At 38.4% G+C, this 16,366-nt stretch overlaps 1 pseudogene; it reads right to left on the minus strand.

The window, feature by feature from the left end:
* Positions 1-8,752: 8,752 nt before the first annotated feature.
* LOC120243968 lies at positions 8,753-9,518 on the minus strand (annotated as a pseudogene).
* Between the last annotated feature and the right edge of the window lie 6,848 nt (positions 9,519-16,366).

The raw sequence follows: 16,366 nt of genomic DNA on the forward strand, positions 1-16,366 counted from the left end.
GTAGAAATGGTGTTAGTTACAAATATCATCTCCTAGTAAGGGCACACGGTGTATGAAGCTATGGAGAGATAGGTAAGAAATCAAAATAGAAATGCAAATGATTCAAATATAAGGGAAATTAAGTATTTATAAGTCATTTCACAAAGACAATAGAAGGGAGAGGAGGATCAGTCATTTATCTCTTCATGGAAAGTAAAAGTAGTTCATTTGTCATTCTCCAGCTTATTTTCAGAAGTTACAGATTTAAGTATAAGTTATTGAATGGTGGTAAATCCAGAAATGGTAGCTTGTGAGATTTTTAACTTAAGTATGTCCGAAATTCCTACAAAACTTTGTCATGGATATATAGACTTTGTCAGACTTGGGATTCAGCCATTTATTCATTCATTTAATAAACATTAACTGAAAGACTACCGAGTTTCAGCAACTGAGTGTGGTCTTTTTGGGTGCTGTAGAGGCTTTTGTTTTAGGAGATTCCTTCATTTCCTAAAGGAGATGAGAATAGGGAGATGCTCTTCTCACTCTGGTCTCTGGCCTCTTCTCACTGAAATCTCAAGAGAATGTGATAGAGCAAGGTTTCCTTCTGGTGTCTGTTCCTAAGGACAAGAAAACATTAAAAAATAAAATAAAATAAAATAAAAATTAATTTATTTTTGAGAAAGACACACACACACAGACACACACACATATACACACACAGTGCAAGTGGAAGAGTGGCAGAGAGAGAGGAAGACACAGAATCTGAAGCAGGCTCCAGGCTCTGAGCTATTAGAACTGAACCCACAGGGCTCGAACCCACAGATCGTGAGATCATGACCTGAGCTGAAATTGGATGCTCAACCAACTGAGCCACCCAGGTGCCCCATGATAACCTTTTAGAGCTATCAGGAATAAAAGGATCCTACACTGGGTTTTACCTCTTGGGACATTATGGCAGGAAATAGGACATGCTACGTCTTCATTGGGAAGAATTTTACTAGAAATATTCATCAATGATTAGTAGAGGACTTTTTGTCCTTTCCTTAAATGGGCTTTCAAATCTGTAATTCATTGCGGTCAGCATTTTTTAGTCTCAGATTTTGGTGCTACCAAATGATATCATTTGGATATCATTCATTTAATTAACAAATGAAAGCACCTATCCTGTATCAGACTCTGTTTTTAAACATCAAAAGATACAGTGCTGAACGAAACAGACAATGTATACATTCTCATTGGGTTCATTGTCTACAGCAAGGTGGAGCTGCGGTGCAAATGGGCAGGAAGAGGAGATAGGTGATGAACACATGTGAATAGAGCAGAGAAATGGGAGTCTTAAGTTAAGGTGAGAGGTTCAGACTGTGTGGTTACTTTAGGTTGGTGGAGGGGCTTTTCTGAGGAGGTGGCATTTCAGCTGAGATCTCACAAGAGGAAGAGCCACATGTAGAGCATTCCAGGCCATGGGAATATTGGCAAGTAATCATACTGATGAGAATGAAGGACAAAAAGTGAACCAATGTGACTGTGATGTAATGGTAGATGTGTAAGTTTTAGAAAGTGTATGTAGTATGTAGGAAAAGAATCTGGAAGTGAGGATTCTGGAAGTCAGGGTTCTAAAACCTTGCAAAGAGTGGATTTTATCTTAAGTGCAGTAAACATCCATGTGATATTAATCACACAGAGACCTTAGTTCTGCTTTCCCCACTCTTGTTGAGGGAGATCCTGTCTATTATTATTTCTAACTAATCTTGGAGAAAAGTCCAGGATTCCATGACTGATTTCTAGTCAAACCAATGAAGCAATAATACCTTAAATAGCAGCAGATTTCTATGTCCTGCTTGAAAGATTCTTCTATTGCTAATCTTGCATGCTTATAGAAGATGAGTCAAAGTCTGTAAGATGTCAACTGAAAAGAACATGACTTATGTGGAAGTACCCTTTGTCTTGTCTTTTCACCTACTAGATACAAGTGTCTTGAAACGGCAAGACTGTTGAAGTTGGAACAATGTAATCAGGTTTGGTTCCAGAGTCCGTGATTTTTGAATTCTGGGTTCTCTCAGCCTTAGTTTCTAATATTTCAAAGTGATCTGGTGCAGATGATATGACACAATGCATGTTTAAAAGATGCTACATAGTTTTCGTGTTTTAAAAATCACATTCCAGTGACTCTCAAGATGTGCATGTCTTTTCATGTAACTTCCCTGAAATTAGTGTGCATCTTATAATCAGTGCCATCTTACCTTTGTTGTTGGTTTGTGGCAGTTGTGATGCCACTGTCGTTGTTCACGCATGTGCAAATTTGATTACAGCTGTTCATGCTGTTGTCATTGCAACTGTGTTAGAATTGTTGGTAACATGTGTATGGGGTTAATTGCCATTTAAAATTCTCTAGTTTTAGATATACATATCATGTAAAAATTTACTTCTACAGTGTTTGTAACTGTAACTTCACCTACATTATAATTATTATATAGCACTGAAGTATAGTTTTCATGTACACAGAAAGATCAGAAAGATATGGAAACAGCAGTGGGTGTAAATTCGAAAATAGTTCAGCAAATATACTTCATTGGTGGAATGGTCACAATTTCATTTATCCATCTGTCTGTCTATTCTATCCATCTATTTGTTACAGAACAACAACAAAAGAGTTTTATAGGCCCTAAGAAAGTAAGATACACGCATGTCAATGAAGCTGGGTCATATTTCATCACTGAGACTCAGGCAAAAGAACAGCATAACATGCAAAACAATGTAACTGAAGGCAGGATGAATTCTTCATAATGTCAATGTCTAGAAACTTCTAGAAGAATACTTTAATAAGTATAAAATAGAAGTTCTAAGTGGCACATTCTCATAATGCCACTATATAGTTGGCAGCCTGTTTTTCTCAGTGTACAGAACATATCTTAAAATGGTGACATTGAAATTTCAATAAAATCCCATATTATCTTTACCCTGTTTGGTTAGTAATGGTTGTTATGGGCTGAGTTGTGTTCACTCAAATTCATGTGCTGATGCCTTAACTCCCAGTACCTCCGAGTGTGACTGTATTTGGAGATAGGATATTGAAAAATGTGATTAAGTTAAAATGAGGCCATTAGGATGGGCCCTAATCCAACCTTACTGGTGTCCTTATAAGAGGTGGTTTGGACACAGAGAGGCATCAGAGGCATGAATGTGTGCACACTAAGGAAAGACCATGTGAGGATATAGGGAAAGGATAGCCACCTGCTAGTCAAGGGGTATTGCCTGAGGAAAAATCAAACATACTGATACTTTGATCTTGGACTTCAAGCTTCCAGAATTGTGAGAAAATACATTTCTGCTCTGTAAGCCCCTGGTCTGTGGCATTTTGTTATGGCAGCCCCAGCAAACTAATATATATAATATTTACTAAATATATTAAATATACTAATACATGAAAGTATTTATTAAATATTATAGATAACAAAAATATACTATATACTATAAATTAAAAATTAAAAATTCAACTGAATAAATTTTAAAGATCTAATTGGCTTCATTAAGTGATTCATGAATTGGGCAGTATCCCCAGTAGCAAATAGAGGAGTGTACCCAGGAGTTATTTAAAAATGGAAGATTTTTATGGAAGGAGTGTGGAAAAAAAAAAAAATAAAAAAAAAAAAAAAAAAAAAAAAGAAAGAAGAGAAAAAAAGGTTGTTTGTTATAGGTAAGATGGCTTTCCATTAGGGGTTAAAGTAAGGGATTTTATAGTGCAGTTTGCTTCATCTTTCTTTGGGGAATAGAGAAAGCCCATGTGGAAGACTCACTGGCACTGATTGAAAAATTCCTGACTGGCTGGTTAAGACTACCTTTCTGGGGAAGGTTGAAACTGCAGTTAGATTAGGTATTAAACCCTGGTTTGGGAACTCAGTAAAAGTGACCATTTGGGACCTGTGGTTTTCTTTTTAACACTATGAAATACTTTTTTAAAAGACTTGGATTCATGGTATAAATGTTGTGTTTAATACTAAATATAGATGTATCAAATTTGATAGTCAAGAAGTCAAGGCTGTCAAACTTACTTTTACTAAAAAGACTCATTAACCTCTATTTGAATCTTCTATTTAATTAACTTTGAATTTCAAGACTCCATCAAAAATAAGATGTCAGGAAGTGAGTATTTTTATGTTTGTCCAGGGTTAGGGCTTTCTGAGCAAATTGTACTGGAACCCAGGTGATAGACAAGTGTTAGAAAGGCTGGGACCCTGGAGGCATGTTCCACCCCTCTCCCTTCTGGGGGAGAAGCCAGACTCTGTATCTGCGCTGAACAGAGCTGCTGGCTCCTTTCCTACACATGCTGGTGTCATCAGCACTCAGGGTGAGGAGAGAAACCCATTCCTTGTTCTATGTGAGTTTGAGAAAGATGTGTATACTGATGTGTTGGATGCCATTTCATCTCCCAAGTCAGTACATTTAAATTAATCAAGTTGATTTGCTGTTCGGGTAATATTATCCTTACTGACTTCTCCCTGCTTAATCATTAATCTCTCTTTCATTAAATTAAATAAAGATTGAGCATCTCTGATAAGCTTCCTTGTTCTTATGTCTTTTTACTGAAATTAATATAGCTCTTCCAGCTTTCTTCGGAGCGGTAGCATGGTATATATTTCTTCATCCTTTTACTTTAACCTAAGTCTTTATGTTTAAAATGAATTTCTTATAGACAGCATATAGTTGGGGTTTCTTTTATTACTGACTTTGAAAATATCCATCTTTGTATTGATATATCTAGACCATTCACATTTAAGGTGAATATTAATGTAATTGGATTAATATCTGTCTGTTTATAACTGCTTTTTACTTGTGCATACATTTTTAAATTCTTGCTTCTCTTCTTTTTTTGTATTCTCCAGATTTAACTGAACATTATATATATGTTTATACTTGTTTTCCTGTAGTTTTAAGATAACCTAAGTTCATCTTCAAATACTCTACCACTTCATGTATAGTGCAGTTACCTCAGAATATTTCTACTTCTTCCCACCTCCCCATTAAAACATTGCTGTTATTTATTTCACTGATCCACATTATCATCCCCATTGTGTTGTTAATTGTTATTATTTAAAATAAACAGTTAATGGCGCACCTGGGTGGCTCAGTTGGTTAAGCATTGGAATTTGACCCAGGTCATGATCTCACAGTTTGTGAGTTTAAGCCCTGCATCGGGCTCTCTACTGTCAGTGCAGAACCTGCTTCCGATCCTATCTCCCTCTCTCTTTGCTGCTCCCCTACTCACACTGGTGCACATTCCCTCCTCTCAAAAATAAATGAACATTAAAAAAAGTAAAATAAGATACACAATTATCTTTTAGATAAATTAAGAATGAGAGAAATTAGGGATGCCTGGGTGGCTCTGTTGGTTAAGCTTCTGACTTTGGTTCAGGTCATGATCTTGGACTTTGTGAGTTTGAGTCCCATGTCGGGCTCTGTGCTGACAGCTCAGAGCCTGGAGCCTGCTTTGGATTCTGTGTCTCCCTCTTTCTATCTCTGTCCCTCCCCAGCTCCCCAACTTGTTCTCTCTCTCTCCCAAAAAAACATTAAAAATTTATGAAATGTTAAAAATAGAATAAGAAAAATTGAGTATTTTATTTTTCCTCTATTTATTCCTTCCCTAATCCTCTTTTATCCTTTAAGTCAATTCAAGCTTCTTACCTACATTATTTTCCTTTTGGTTGAAGAACATTAATATTTCTTGCAATGCAGGTCTGTTGGCAATGCTTTCTCTCATTTTGCTTGAGAAAGTCATCATTTCACTTTGACTTTGAAAGAATAATTTCACTGGATATAGAATTCTTGGGGATTTTTTTTAATTTTAACATTTTAAACATTTCATTCTACTCTTTTCTTAATTGCACGATTCCTGATGAGAGTTCCACTGTGTAATTCCTATCCTTGTTCACTGTAGATCAAAATTTTTTTCTGTTGGTTTCTTTCAAGATTTTCTACAGTTTGAATGTGATAAACCTAGATGTGTGAGTGTGGAGTTTATTTTGCTTGGCATTTTCTGAGTTCCCAGATTTGTGGTTTAATGTCTGTTATTTATTTTGGAAAATTCTTGGCCATTAGTATTTCAAAATTTTCTTATGCTCCACTCTTTCTTATCTTTCTGATAGTCTAATTATATATATTTTTCACTTTTTGAAAATTTATTTTTGAAAGAGAGAGAGAGAGCCAGAGCATGACTATGGGAGGGACAAAGAGAGAGGGAGACACAGAATCCAAAGCGGGCTCCTGGCTCTGAGCTGTCAGCACAGAACCCGATGTGGGGGCTGAACTCATGAAATGTGGGATCATGACCAGAGCCAAAGTTGGACACTTAACCGAATGAACCATGCAGGAGACCCTATTTTTCACTTTTGACATGACTTTTTCCAAATTACTTTTCCAAAATTATTGGATGTTCTGGGGTTTTGTTTTGTTTTGTTTTAGTCTTTACTCTATTTTATTGACCTGTTTTTAGCTCACTTTCAAAAATGTGTTGAGTTCTGATGAGCACATAGAAGGAATGCTTCTTTTATGTTACTGTCCCTTTTATTTCTAGTTTTTTTTTTTTTTTTGTATTTTTCCTTAGAGTTACCATCTTTCTTCTTATATTACCCATCTATTCTTGCATGTTATCTATTTTTCTCTTGAAGCCCTTAACATTCTCATTATAGTTATTTTAAATTGCTATTTCCTAATTTCTACATCTGATTCTTATATGATTCTGTTTCTGTGGTTTGCATTGTCTCTTTAGACTGGGATTTTTTTGTATTGTGTTTTGTCAAGCTTTGTAATTTTTTGCTGGAAAACAGACATGCTGTATCAGGTACTAACAACTTAGGTAAATGACCATTAGTGTGAGAATTTTTTGGTATTCTAGCTAGGATTTTGGCTATGTTTATTTGTACTAGCTATAGGGGCCCAGAGTTTTCAAATTCTCTAGTGTCTTTACTTTTTGTTGTTGTTGTTGTTTATTGTGTGTTGACTCTGAGCTTCCACAAGTAGGCCTCAATATTTTTTTTGCCTGAGTTTCAAAAGTCTGACTATTGAAAAATTCTACTATTCCACTATATTAGAAACAGTAAGCAATCTTAACTACTGCATCTATACAGCAGGGACTTTCTTGCAATAATTTTTTTAACTTACCATAAGCAAACTTACTATCCAGAGGAGGAAAAACACTTTTTGCCAACTTTATGTTTTTTTATAAGTTTATTTATCTTGAGAGAGAGAGAGAGAAGGAGGAAAGGACAGAGGGAGGAAGGGAGAGAGAGAAAATCCCAAGCAACCTCTGTACCATCAGCATGGAGCCTGATATGGGGCTTAAACCTATGAAACCGAACCGTGAGATCATGACCTGAGTTGAAGTTGGATGCTTAACCTACTGAGCCACCCAGGTGCCCCCAACCATATGCTCTGATTGGAGTTTTAGGTTAAGAATCAAGGTCTTCCAAAGAGAGCAAGAATTCCTATAAGCATTAAAGCTTCAATGATATAGAAGCCCTGTGTACATTATATATATCCTACTGTTTTTAATGCTAGGTTACTAGTTTTAGATAAACTATGCTATAGTCCAGAATTGTTCACTTTTAATAGGACTCATGACCTAACTCACTAACAATTCTATTTTCTTAGTCACCTACACTATCTATGTTGTCATCTTGTTTCAACCAAGTATTATTATTTTGCTGTGGTTTTATATTTACAGCAGTATTAAATGTTGTTATATAGAAGTACTTCTCCAGGTTCTATTTGGAAGTCTGTATAAGAAATGAACAAGTAACAAGAGACTTGTGACTATGTATCCCAGGTTTCTCCAATAATACTTAAACCTTAGGGCACTTGAGTGGCTCAGTTGGTTAAGTGCCAATTTTTGACTTCGGCACATGTCATGATTTCATGGTTTGTAAATTTGGGTGCTCAGTAGGGCTCCATGCTCACAGCTTAGAGCCTACTTGGGTTCTCTCACTTTTTCTCTGCTGCTCTCCCTCTCCTGCTAAAACATGTTCTGTGTGTGTGTGTGTGTGTGTGTGTGTGTGTGTGTGTGTGTGTCTTTGTCTCTCTCTCTCAAAGGAAATAAACTTAAAAAAATACCTAAACCTCTTTGTGAACAATGCCTTTTTATGGCAGGTCTGGCCTGGGGAGATGGTGATGAACTATCCTCTGACAGTCTAAACTATCCTGACTATCAAACCAAGGACCTTAGGGACAATAGACATAAGGGAAATCAGCTCTTCTTACATCTGTCTATTACCACTTGGGCCATCAACTCTCACCCTTTATAGGTACGTTCAGTAACTTACAATGTCAGAGGGAGGTCCCGTGAGAGCTTGCCCAACAATTGCCTGCCTCAGTTGCCAGCCGTTGTGCCAGGATTTACAGTAAAAAAAATAAACGTAATAGAGTTATTAAAACATGAGAACTTCCTCCCTGACTCAGAATAGTAAGAAAACATGCACAATATAAGTGTAAAGCAATAAATTCTAATCGGTGTTGCAAAAATTCTGCTTTTGTGACACCAATAAGCTTTAACTTTCTAAACTGCCTCCTCCCTTTTTTAGGATGGGCTAGCTAACATTCAAAAATTGCCCACATAAGTTTTTAACTCACATTGTACTTAAACATCGCTAGAGCATGCAGTTAGTATAATAGACAAAAACCAGACAACATATCTGGACCTAAACCTAAATGAGAAAATGAGTCCACAGGCTCTTTCTTCACCACTTTTCCACAGAAATATGTTAAATGGTTTTACCCCATGGAGCTATGTACACAGAGCCTGTACTGATGAGCTAGTTTCTGTTGAGGTAGCTCCGTTCCAGGGACACTGCAGTCAGTCTTGGGGGAAGCTCTAGAGCTTTGTGGGGGAAACTTTCCATACGGGAAGCTTATGAAATCTCTACCAATAGTTCTTCTGAGCTTTTTAACTGAAACCAATGCATCCTTATTGCGTCGCTGGTGGCCTGTCTGAATCCTTGTCAAACTCCCGCTGTTGGGTGTCCATGCTTTCTTTGCAGCGGCTAGTGTTGGCAGTGGCAGTGTTGGAGGGGGACCAAGGGAGACAGTCCCGGCTGCTGACACACTCGGCCTTTGCAGAGCTGGGCCATGGCAGTGGCTGAGTTTTGGAAAAGGTGCCACAGTATCTGCTGCTTCTGCTCTGGCTGCATGGCTCCCACTTGGAGAACCAGGGCTTGGGCCTCTGCTCTCGGTTTACAGTCTCGCCCTCCTCCTTGTGCTCCTGCAGCCCTGGCGGCCTCTAGATTCCTAGACACTGCCGCCGAGGCCACGGGCTCCGCACCTGCCACCTCCATCCCCTCAGGAGCGTTGTCACCGAGCAAGGCTGCTCGTCCAAGTGGCACAGGCCTCCTGCATCCCGGTGGCCTGTGAGCCATGCCCTGTAGCACCACGCTGCCAGGACGACCCCCGCCCTGGGGCCTCCCCACCTCACAGGCCCTGCTGAAGGTCACCTTGGACCTGAGGGCCATGGCCACCCTTGCTTCCCCAACGGAGCCATTCATCACACCCCCCATGGTGCCCCTGACCACCAGGCCCACCCGGAAGACTTGTTATCATTTTTTTTTTGCTACACATTTTCTTTGTCTTTAGATTTCACAAATTTGACAATAATGCGCTTTGGTGTGGATTTCTTTGGGTTTATCCTGTTTGAATCTGTGCATGTGTGTCTTTTGCCGAAGTTGCGAAATTTTGAAACGTCTCCCAAATTTAAACCCTTTTCCAGTCCTCCACCTTTCTCTTATCCTTCAAGGACTCTGGTGACACGAATAGTGGAATTCTTATTATATTACCCTACACCCTGAGACTCTTCCATTTTTTTCCATTCACTTTTTATAAGCTCTTCAGACCGTGCAGTTTCTCTTGTTCTACCTCTAGTTCATTGATTGCAGTCCATTCTGTTGTTGAGTCCATTAACTAAGTTACCAATGGTAGCTAAAATTTCCCCTTCATTCTTTTTTATAGCTTTTTTCTTTTTTTGGGGGGGGGGGTTTATTTTATTTTATTTTTTTTGCTGAGATTTTCTATTTCTTAGCTGAGACTTTGCATTTTTTCATTTGTTTCAAGTTTGTTCATAATGTTTATTGAAGCATCTTTATCCTGATTTTCAGTTTATTCTAATATCTCTGACATCTCATTGTTGGCATCTATGATTGTCTGTTTTCATTAAGTGTATACTCTTCTTGGTTCTTGATATGACAAATGATTTTGCATTGAAACCTGGCCATTTTCATATTATATTATGAGACTTTGGATCTTATTTTACTCTTCCATTTAACTTTTGTTTGTTTGTTTGTTTTCTAACACTGCCCCAGCAGGAAGAGGGAGGGATTATATGGTTACTGCAGGTTGAATTAGAAGTTTAAGTTCTTCGCTCAGCCTTTGTTGATATTCAAGGGAGGAAACACCTCATTACTGGTGGGTGGGAATAGGATTTCTTGATCCCTCCTCCAACATGTTCTCCATGTAGCACAGGTGGTCTCACTAATGCTGGGTAACTAAAAGTGCTGACTTTCCACTAGGCCTCCCTTGACACTTCCTATGTGTGTGTGTGTGTGTGTGTGTGTGTGTGTGTGTGTGTGTTTGATACAATAGCCTGGTGAGGATAGATCTGTTCCCATTCTATCTTTGCCACCATGGATGTGGATGGAGTGAGTTCTTTTTAAACTTATTTTTAATTTTTTTTAGGTTGTCCCTATCCTGGTCTTTTTTTTTTTTAAGTTTATTTATTTATTTTTAGAGAGAGAGAGAGAGAGAGAGAGACAGTACACATAGGGGAGGGGCAGAGAGAGAGAATCCCAAGAACTGACAGTGCAGAGCCAGGTGTGGGGCTCAAACTCCTGAACTTGAGATCATAACCCAAGCTGAAATCAAGACTAAGATGCTTAACTGACTGAGCCACTTGGGTCCCCCAGGTTGTCCCTATCCTGGTCTTTGCCTAGAGAAAGCTGGCTTTTGTTTGGCCTTTAAAAATTTTTTTATTTAATTTTAAAAATATCTTATTGCTTATTGAAAATTTTTGTTGTCAGCTTCTTCAAATTTGGAACATAGGAGGCAAAAGTAATCCAGGGAACTGACTGTGAGTCCTCAGTCCCTTTACCAGCCTTTCTCCTCCTCTCTACCTTTAAGAATCTTATGTTTGTTTTTTATATAATGTCTAGGGTTTTTAGTTGTAATAGTAGGAGGAATAAGGAAAAATACATACTATCACTATCTTCTCAGAAGCAAGAGTCCCATTTGGTTCTTTTTAGTATTTTCTGCCGCTCTGCTAACATATTTTATTTTATAACCTGTTTTAAAAGATATAATTTGTTTATTTGTAATTTGGGTGCCTGGATGGCTCAGTCAGTTGAGCATCTGACTCTTGGTTTCAGCTCAGGTCATGATCCCAGAGTCACAGGATCAAGTCCCCTGTCAGGCTCCGCACTGGTAATGAAGCTTGCTTGGGATTCTTTTTCTCTCTCTCTCTCTCTCTCTCTCTCTGTCTCTCTGTCTGTCTGTCTGTCTCTCTCTCTCTCTCTCTCCCTCTGTCCCTCTCCCCTGCTTGCATATTCTTTCCCCCCAAAAAAACAAAATAAGAACAATAAAAAAGTATTTATAATTGCTTGTTGAGACAATTTTATGTTTGCTGTATTAAAATTCTTTTCAAATGAGTGTAACATCTGAGTCATCTCCTTATTGGCGTCTGTTCGTTCTCTTTTCATCTTCAGGTTGTGGTGTTGGCTCTTGTCATTGATACAATGAATGGTTTTCGATTGTGTCCTGGACATTTTGTATATTAGTTTGTGAGATTATGGATCTCACGTGTTTTTCTCTTTTAGTGATTACCTTGTTTAGGTATAGTGTGCAAATTCAGGTACTCCTGGTGAGCTCTGAATGTCCCTCCAGTGTCATTGGGTTGTTGGCTTGTATCCCTCTCATTACTGACATGTGGGAGAAAAATTCAACTCCCATTGGGGTACCTGGGTTCCTCAGTCGGTTAAGCAACTGATTCTTGATTTTGTCTCAGGTCAAGATCTCATGGTTTGTGAGTTTGAGTCCCATATTAGGCTCTGCACTGACAAGGTGAAGCCTGCTTGAGATTATTTCTGTCTCTTTCTGCCCTTGCCCTGTTTATTCTCTTTCTCTCTCTCCCTCCCTCTTTCTCTCTCTCTCAAAATAAATAAATAAACTTAAAAAAATTCAACTCCCACTTCAGCTCTCTGGTAGCACCTTAGTTAGAATGGAGCAGTTACTGACAGTACTTCATTGCTGCTGGGTGAGTGATAGAAGTTTAGTTCCCTGATGGACCCCACTGACAGCAGGAGGGAGTGGGCCTGAGTATGACAACTAGTACTATCTTCTACAGTCTTGTTTCACATCATTGCTGTTGGGTGGGATGGAAACTAGTTCCCCAATTGGCCCCACTGACCCTACACCAGTAGGGAATATAGAGTGCCAATTAGCATCATTTTGTTCAATGTAATTGCTGCAGGGTAGAAGGGGAGTTCAGATTATTGTTCAGCCCCTTTAACAACACTGTGCTGGTGGCAGCATCAGATTGCCACTTCCTATTTCCAGCCAGAGGATAGTAGTTCAGTCTCCACATGGCCCTGCTGAGGGAATCAGAGTACCTCCTGCTACCCTCAAGCAGTGGGCAGAGATGTAGCTTTCTGGTTGGCCCTGCTGACATGGGTTGCTGGGCAGGTTTCATTTAATTTTTGGCTGTTGTAGGGTGGATATTATAAAAAATGTTTTCTGTTCTACTAGACTACCTTTTTTCTTTTCTATTCCTTTGGTTAGAGGAAAGCTTTTTAGGTCTATGTCTTTGGTGGTTTGGGGTTGCAGGCTTGTCCAATGTACCATCAGGGCAAAAAACAAAACCTAGGGAACTCACCATCTATATTCTTCAATTTCCCATATTCCTTGTCAGTCTGTCTTTTTTTTACCTTTCAGTGTCTTCCTGTGTTTGTTGGTTGTGTTATGTCCAAGGTTTTTTAGTTTAAGAGGGTAGAGTAGGGAGCAGTGGTGTACTCTATCTTGGTGGGAATCAGATGTCAGTTACTGAGATTAAAAAAAATTATTCTGTTTCTTAAGCCTGAGAAGCAAGAGACCGTTCCAGCATCAACATATTCAACTACTCAGAGAATGACGGGGCAGAAGCTGAGCTCACACATATCAAGTCAGTAATGCTTCTGATTGCTGCTGAGGTATTCATAAATAGAGAAGTGAGTTCAAAGCTCAAGCCATGTTCAAATATGCCCCTAACTTTGACTTTGTGTTGTACCCTTTCGAATCTCCTATGTGCATGCATGTAGCCTCAGGGCCATCCAGCGGTGCCTGGAGATGCTCCCTCAATTCTGAGCAGCTGGCAATATCCATATCATATAGCATAGTTGTGGATGTTACTCCCTCAACGTGAGGAGAACAGAGAGGCCCAAGGGCTCTGCTAGTCTGAAGTCATGCTTAGAGCAGGAACATTCTAAGCTGACTACATAAATTCATAGCAGAGACTGGAGAAAAGCCAAGTTCTCCAGGCACCGCTGGCTGGCCCTGAGGCCTCATGGCCTGCCCCACCCTTGCAGGACCTCTGCATCTACCAAGCCTGGCAGGGTGGGCATTGATGGGAGGAGATCCATGCAAAAATGCCACAGACTCCGATTGTTCTTACATATAGCTCAATACTTTTTTTTTTTAATTTTATTTATTTTGACAGAGAGAGAGGGAGTGAGAGGGAATCCCAAGCAGGCTCCTCACTGTTAGTGCAGAGCTGGACGTGGGGCTCAATCCCATGAACCATGAGATCATGACCTAAGCCAAAATCAAGAGTCGGATGCTTAACCAACTGAGCCAACTAGGCGCCCCTAGCTTAATACTTTTTAAAACATCAACATTTCTCATATTCTTATGTGACTTTGTTTGATTTCCAGACTTTCCAAAATTAACCAGTTTTGTTTACATTTATATTTGCTACTGGGGAGATGATTTGCTGACTTTTCACTCAGCTATAGATAGAAGTTCTACTGAATAACCTCTTTTTTAAAATCAGGTTTACCCACCTTTTTTCTTTTTTTTTTCTTTTTTTAAATGTTTTATTTATTTCTAGGAGAGTGAGAGACAGCGTGAGCAGGGGAGGGTCAGAGAGAGAGGGAGTCACAGACTGAAACAGGCTCCAGGCTCTGAGCTGGCAGTCAGCACAGAGCCCAACGCGGGGCTCGAACCCACAAACCGCGAGATCATGACCTAAGTGAAAGTCGGACGCTTAACCGACTAAGCCACCCAGGCGCCCCTACCCACCTTTTTCAATAAAAAGAGAATTATTTACAACTTATTTCTAATAATTGTCAGTGGCAAAAATCCAAAGGTTTAGCAAATGAGTCATTATGTGAAACAGGATTTATTATTGGGAAAGTCAATAATTGCTGAAAAGGAAGCTAGATTCTTCTTTTTTGAGAACTGAGGTTCAAAGTAGATTATAACAGATATCAATGATTAATTGAATTAAAACACTCTCCCACCTTTTTTTTTTTTTTGCAGTGTTTATTCATATTTCTAACTTAGAACTTAACCCATTTTGCTGGCACATGTTTCCTCAGTCAGTCAATCCTTTGGATTATATATATATATATATATATAGGGAGAATATTGTATCATGGTTTGTGTTGACAAACAATAGAGAGTGAGTGAGTCTAGATCTTTCATGTGCCTTTGGTACCTCTCCTAAGGCTAAGAAATTAACATTAGGTAAAATACTGTTAATGAAAATACAGTTTTTATTTAGATTTCACCAGTATTTTCACTAATGGAATTATTTTGGATCCTATTAGGATGCCACAATGCATTTTGTTGATATATCTCCTTAGTCTTCTCTGATATGTGAACTTTTTTCTGTGTTTGCCTCTTTATTTTTATGACTATATCGATTTTGAAGAGTGTAGGTAGATATGTTAAATAATGCCTTATTTGGGTTTGTCTGATGCATGTAATTATTAGATTGATTTATAGGTTTTAGGAAAAATAATGCAGAGAGAAGGATCTGTCATATCAAGGGCTAATGATATCGATGTGACTTATCACTGGTGATGTTAATTTTGGTCAGTTGGTTATGGTGGTTTCTGTCAGGTTTTCCATTGGAAATAAAAGTACTATTTTTCCCTTCCATACTCAGTTCTTTGGAATCAAGTCACTAACTCTACAGGAGAGGAATTAAGCTCTACCTCCTTGAGAGGAGTTACCTAGATATGTATTTTTGAAATTTTTCTCAAAGAACATTTGTTTTTTTCTCTCCTGTAACAATGTATACTGATGGATATTTACTTTATGTCCTTACAGTTGACCCTTGAGCAACAAAAGGGTTAGAGGCACCGATCCACACACAGTCAAAAGTCCATGTATAATTTTTAACTACCCCCAAACTTAACTATTAATAGCCCACTGTTACCTGGAATCTTTTGCGATAACATAAACAGTTTATTAATACCTATTTTGTATGTTAAATGTATTATACGTTGTATTCTTATAATAAAATAAGCTAGAGAAATGAAGTGTTTTCTCAAATTGTCAAAAACTCCAAAAATTTTTTCCAATATATTTAAACCCATGTGATTCAAGGGTCAACCGTATTTATTTCAGAGCTCCCAGGTTGGATCCCGTAAACTTTTGCCATGACCCTGTCTTCTTTTTTAAAAGTCAATTCTTTACTTTCTATATTATAAGATGCTTCAGAATCATTTTGTGATTTCTTTGGCTCCTTCCCCAAATGAATCATTTCTCCAAGGTGCCCAATTATTATCAGAGAATGCTATTAAGAAACCAAGATCTGTAGTAAAAGCGATTATCAGGGAATATTATGAAAAATTATATGCCAACAAATTGGAAAACTTAGGAGAAATGGACAAATTCCTAAACACACACTCACTACCAAAATTCACATTGGAAGAGATAGAAAATCTGAACAGACCCATAACTAGTAAAGAAATCGAATCAGTGATCAAAAATCTCCCAACAAATAAGAGCCCTGGACCTGATGGCTTCCCTGGGGAATTCTACCAGACATTTAAAACAGAATTAATACCAATTCTTCTCAAGCTACTCCAAAAAATAGAAATCAAAGGAAAACTTCCAGACTCATTTTATGAAGCCAGCATCACTCTGATTCCCAAGCCAGACAGAGATCCAGCAAAAAAAGAGAACTACAGGTCAATATCTTTGATGAATACAGATGCAAAAATCCTCAACAAGATACTTGCAAATCGAATCCAACAGCACATAAAAAGAATTATCCACCAAGATCAAGTGGGATTCATTCCTGGGTTACAGGGCTGGTTCAATATTCGCAAATCAATCATTGTGATAACATCACATCAACAAAAGAAAAGATAAAAAC

The sequence above is a fragment of the Hyaena hyaena genome, unplaced genomic scaffold, assembly GCF_003009895.1.
Source record: "Hyaena hyaena isolate Hyena2069 unplaced genomic scaffold, ASM300989v1 scaffold_364, whole genome shotgun sequence".
Lineage (NCBI taxonomy): Eukaryota > Metazoa > Chordata > Mammalia > Carnivora > Hyaenidae > Hyaena > Hyaena hyaena.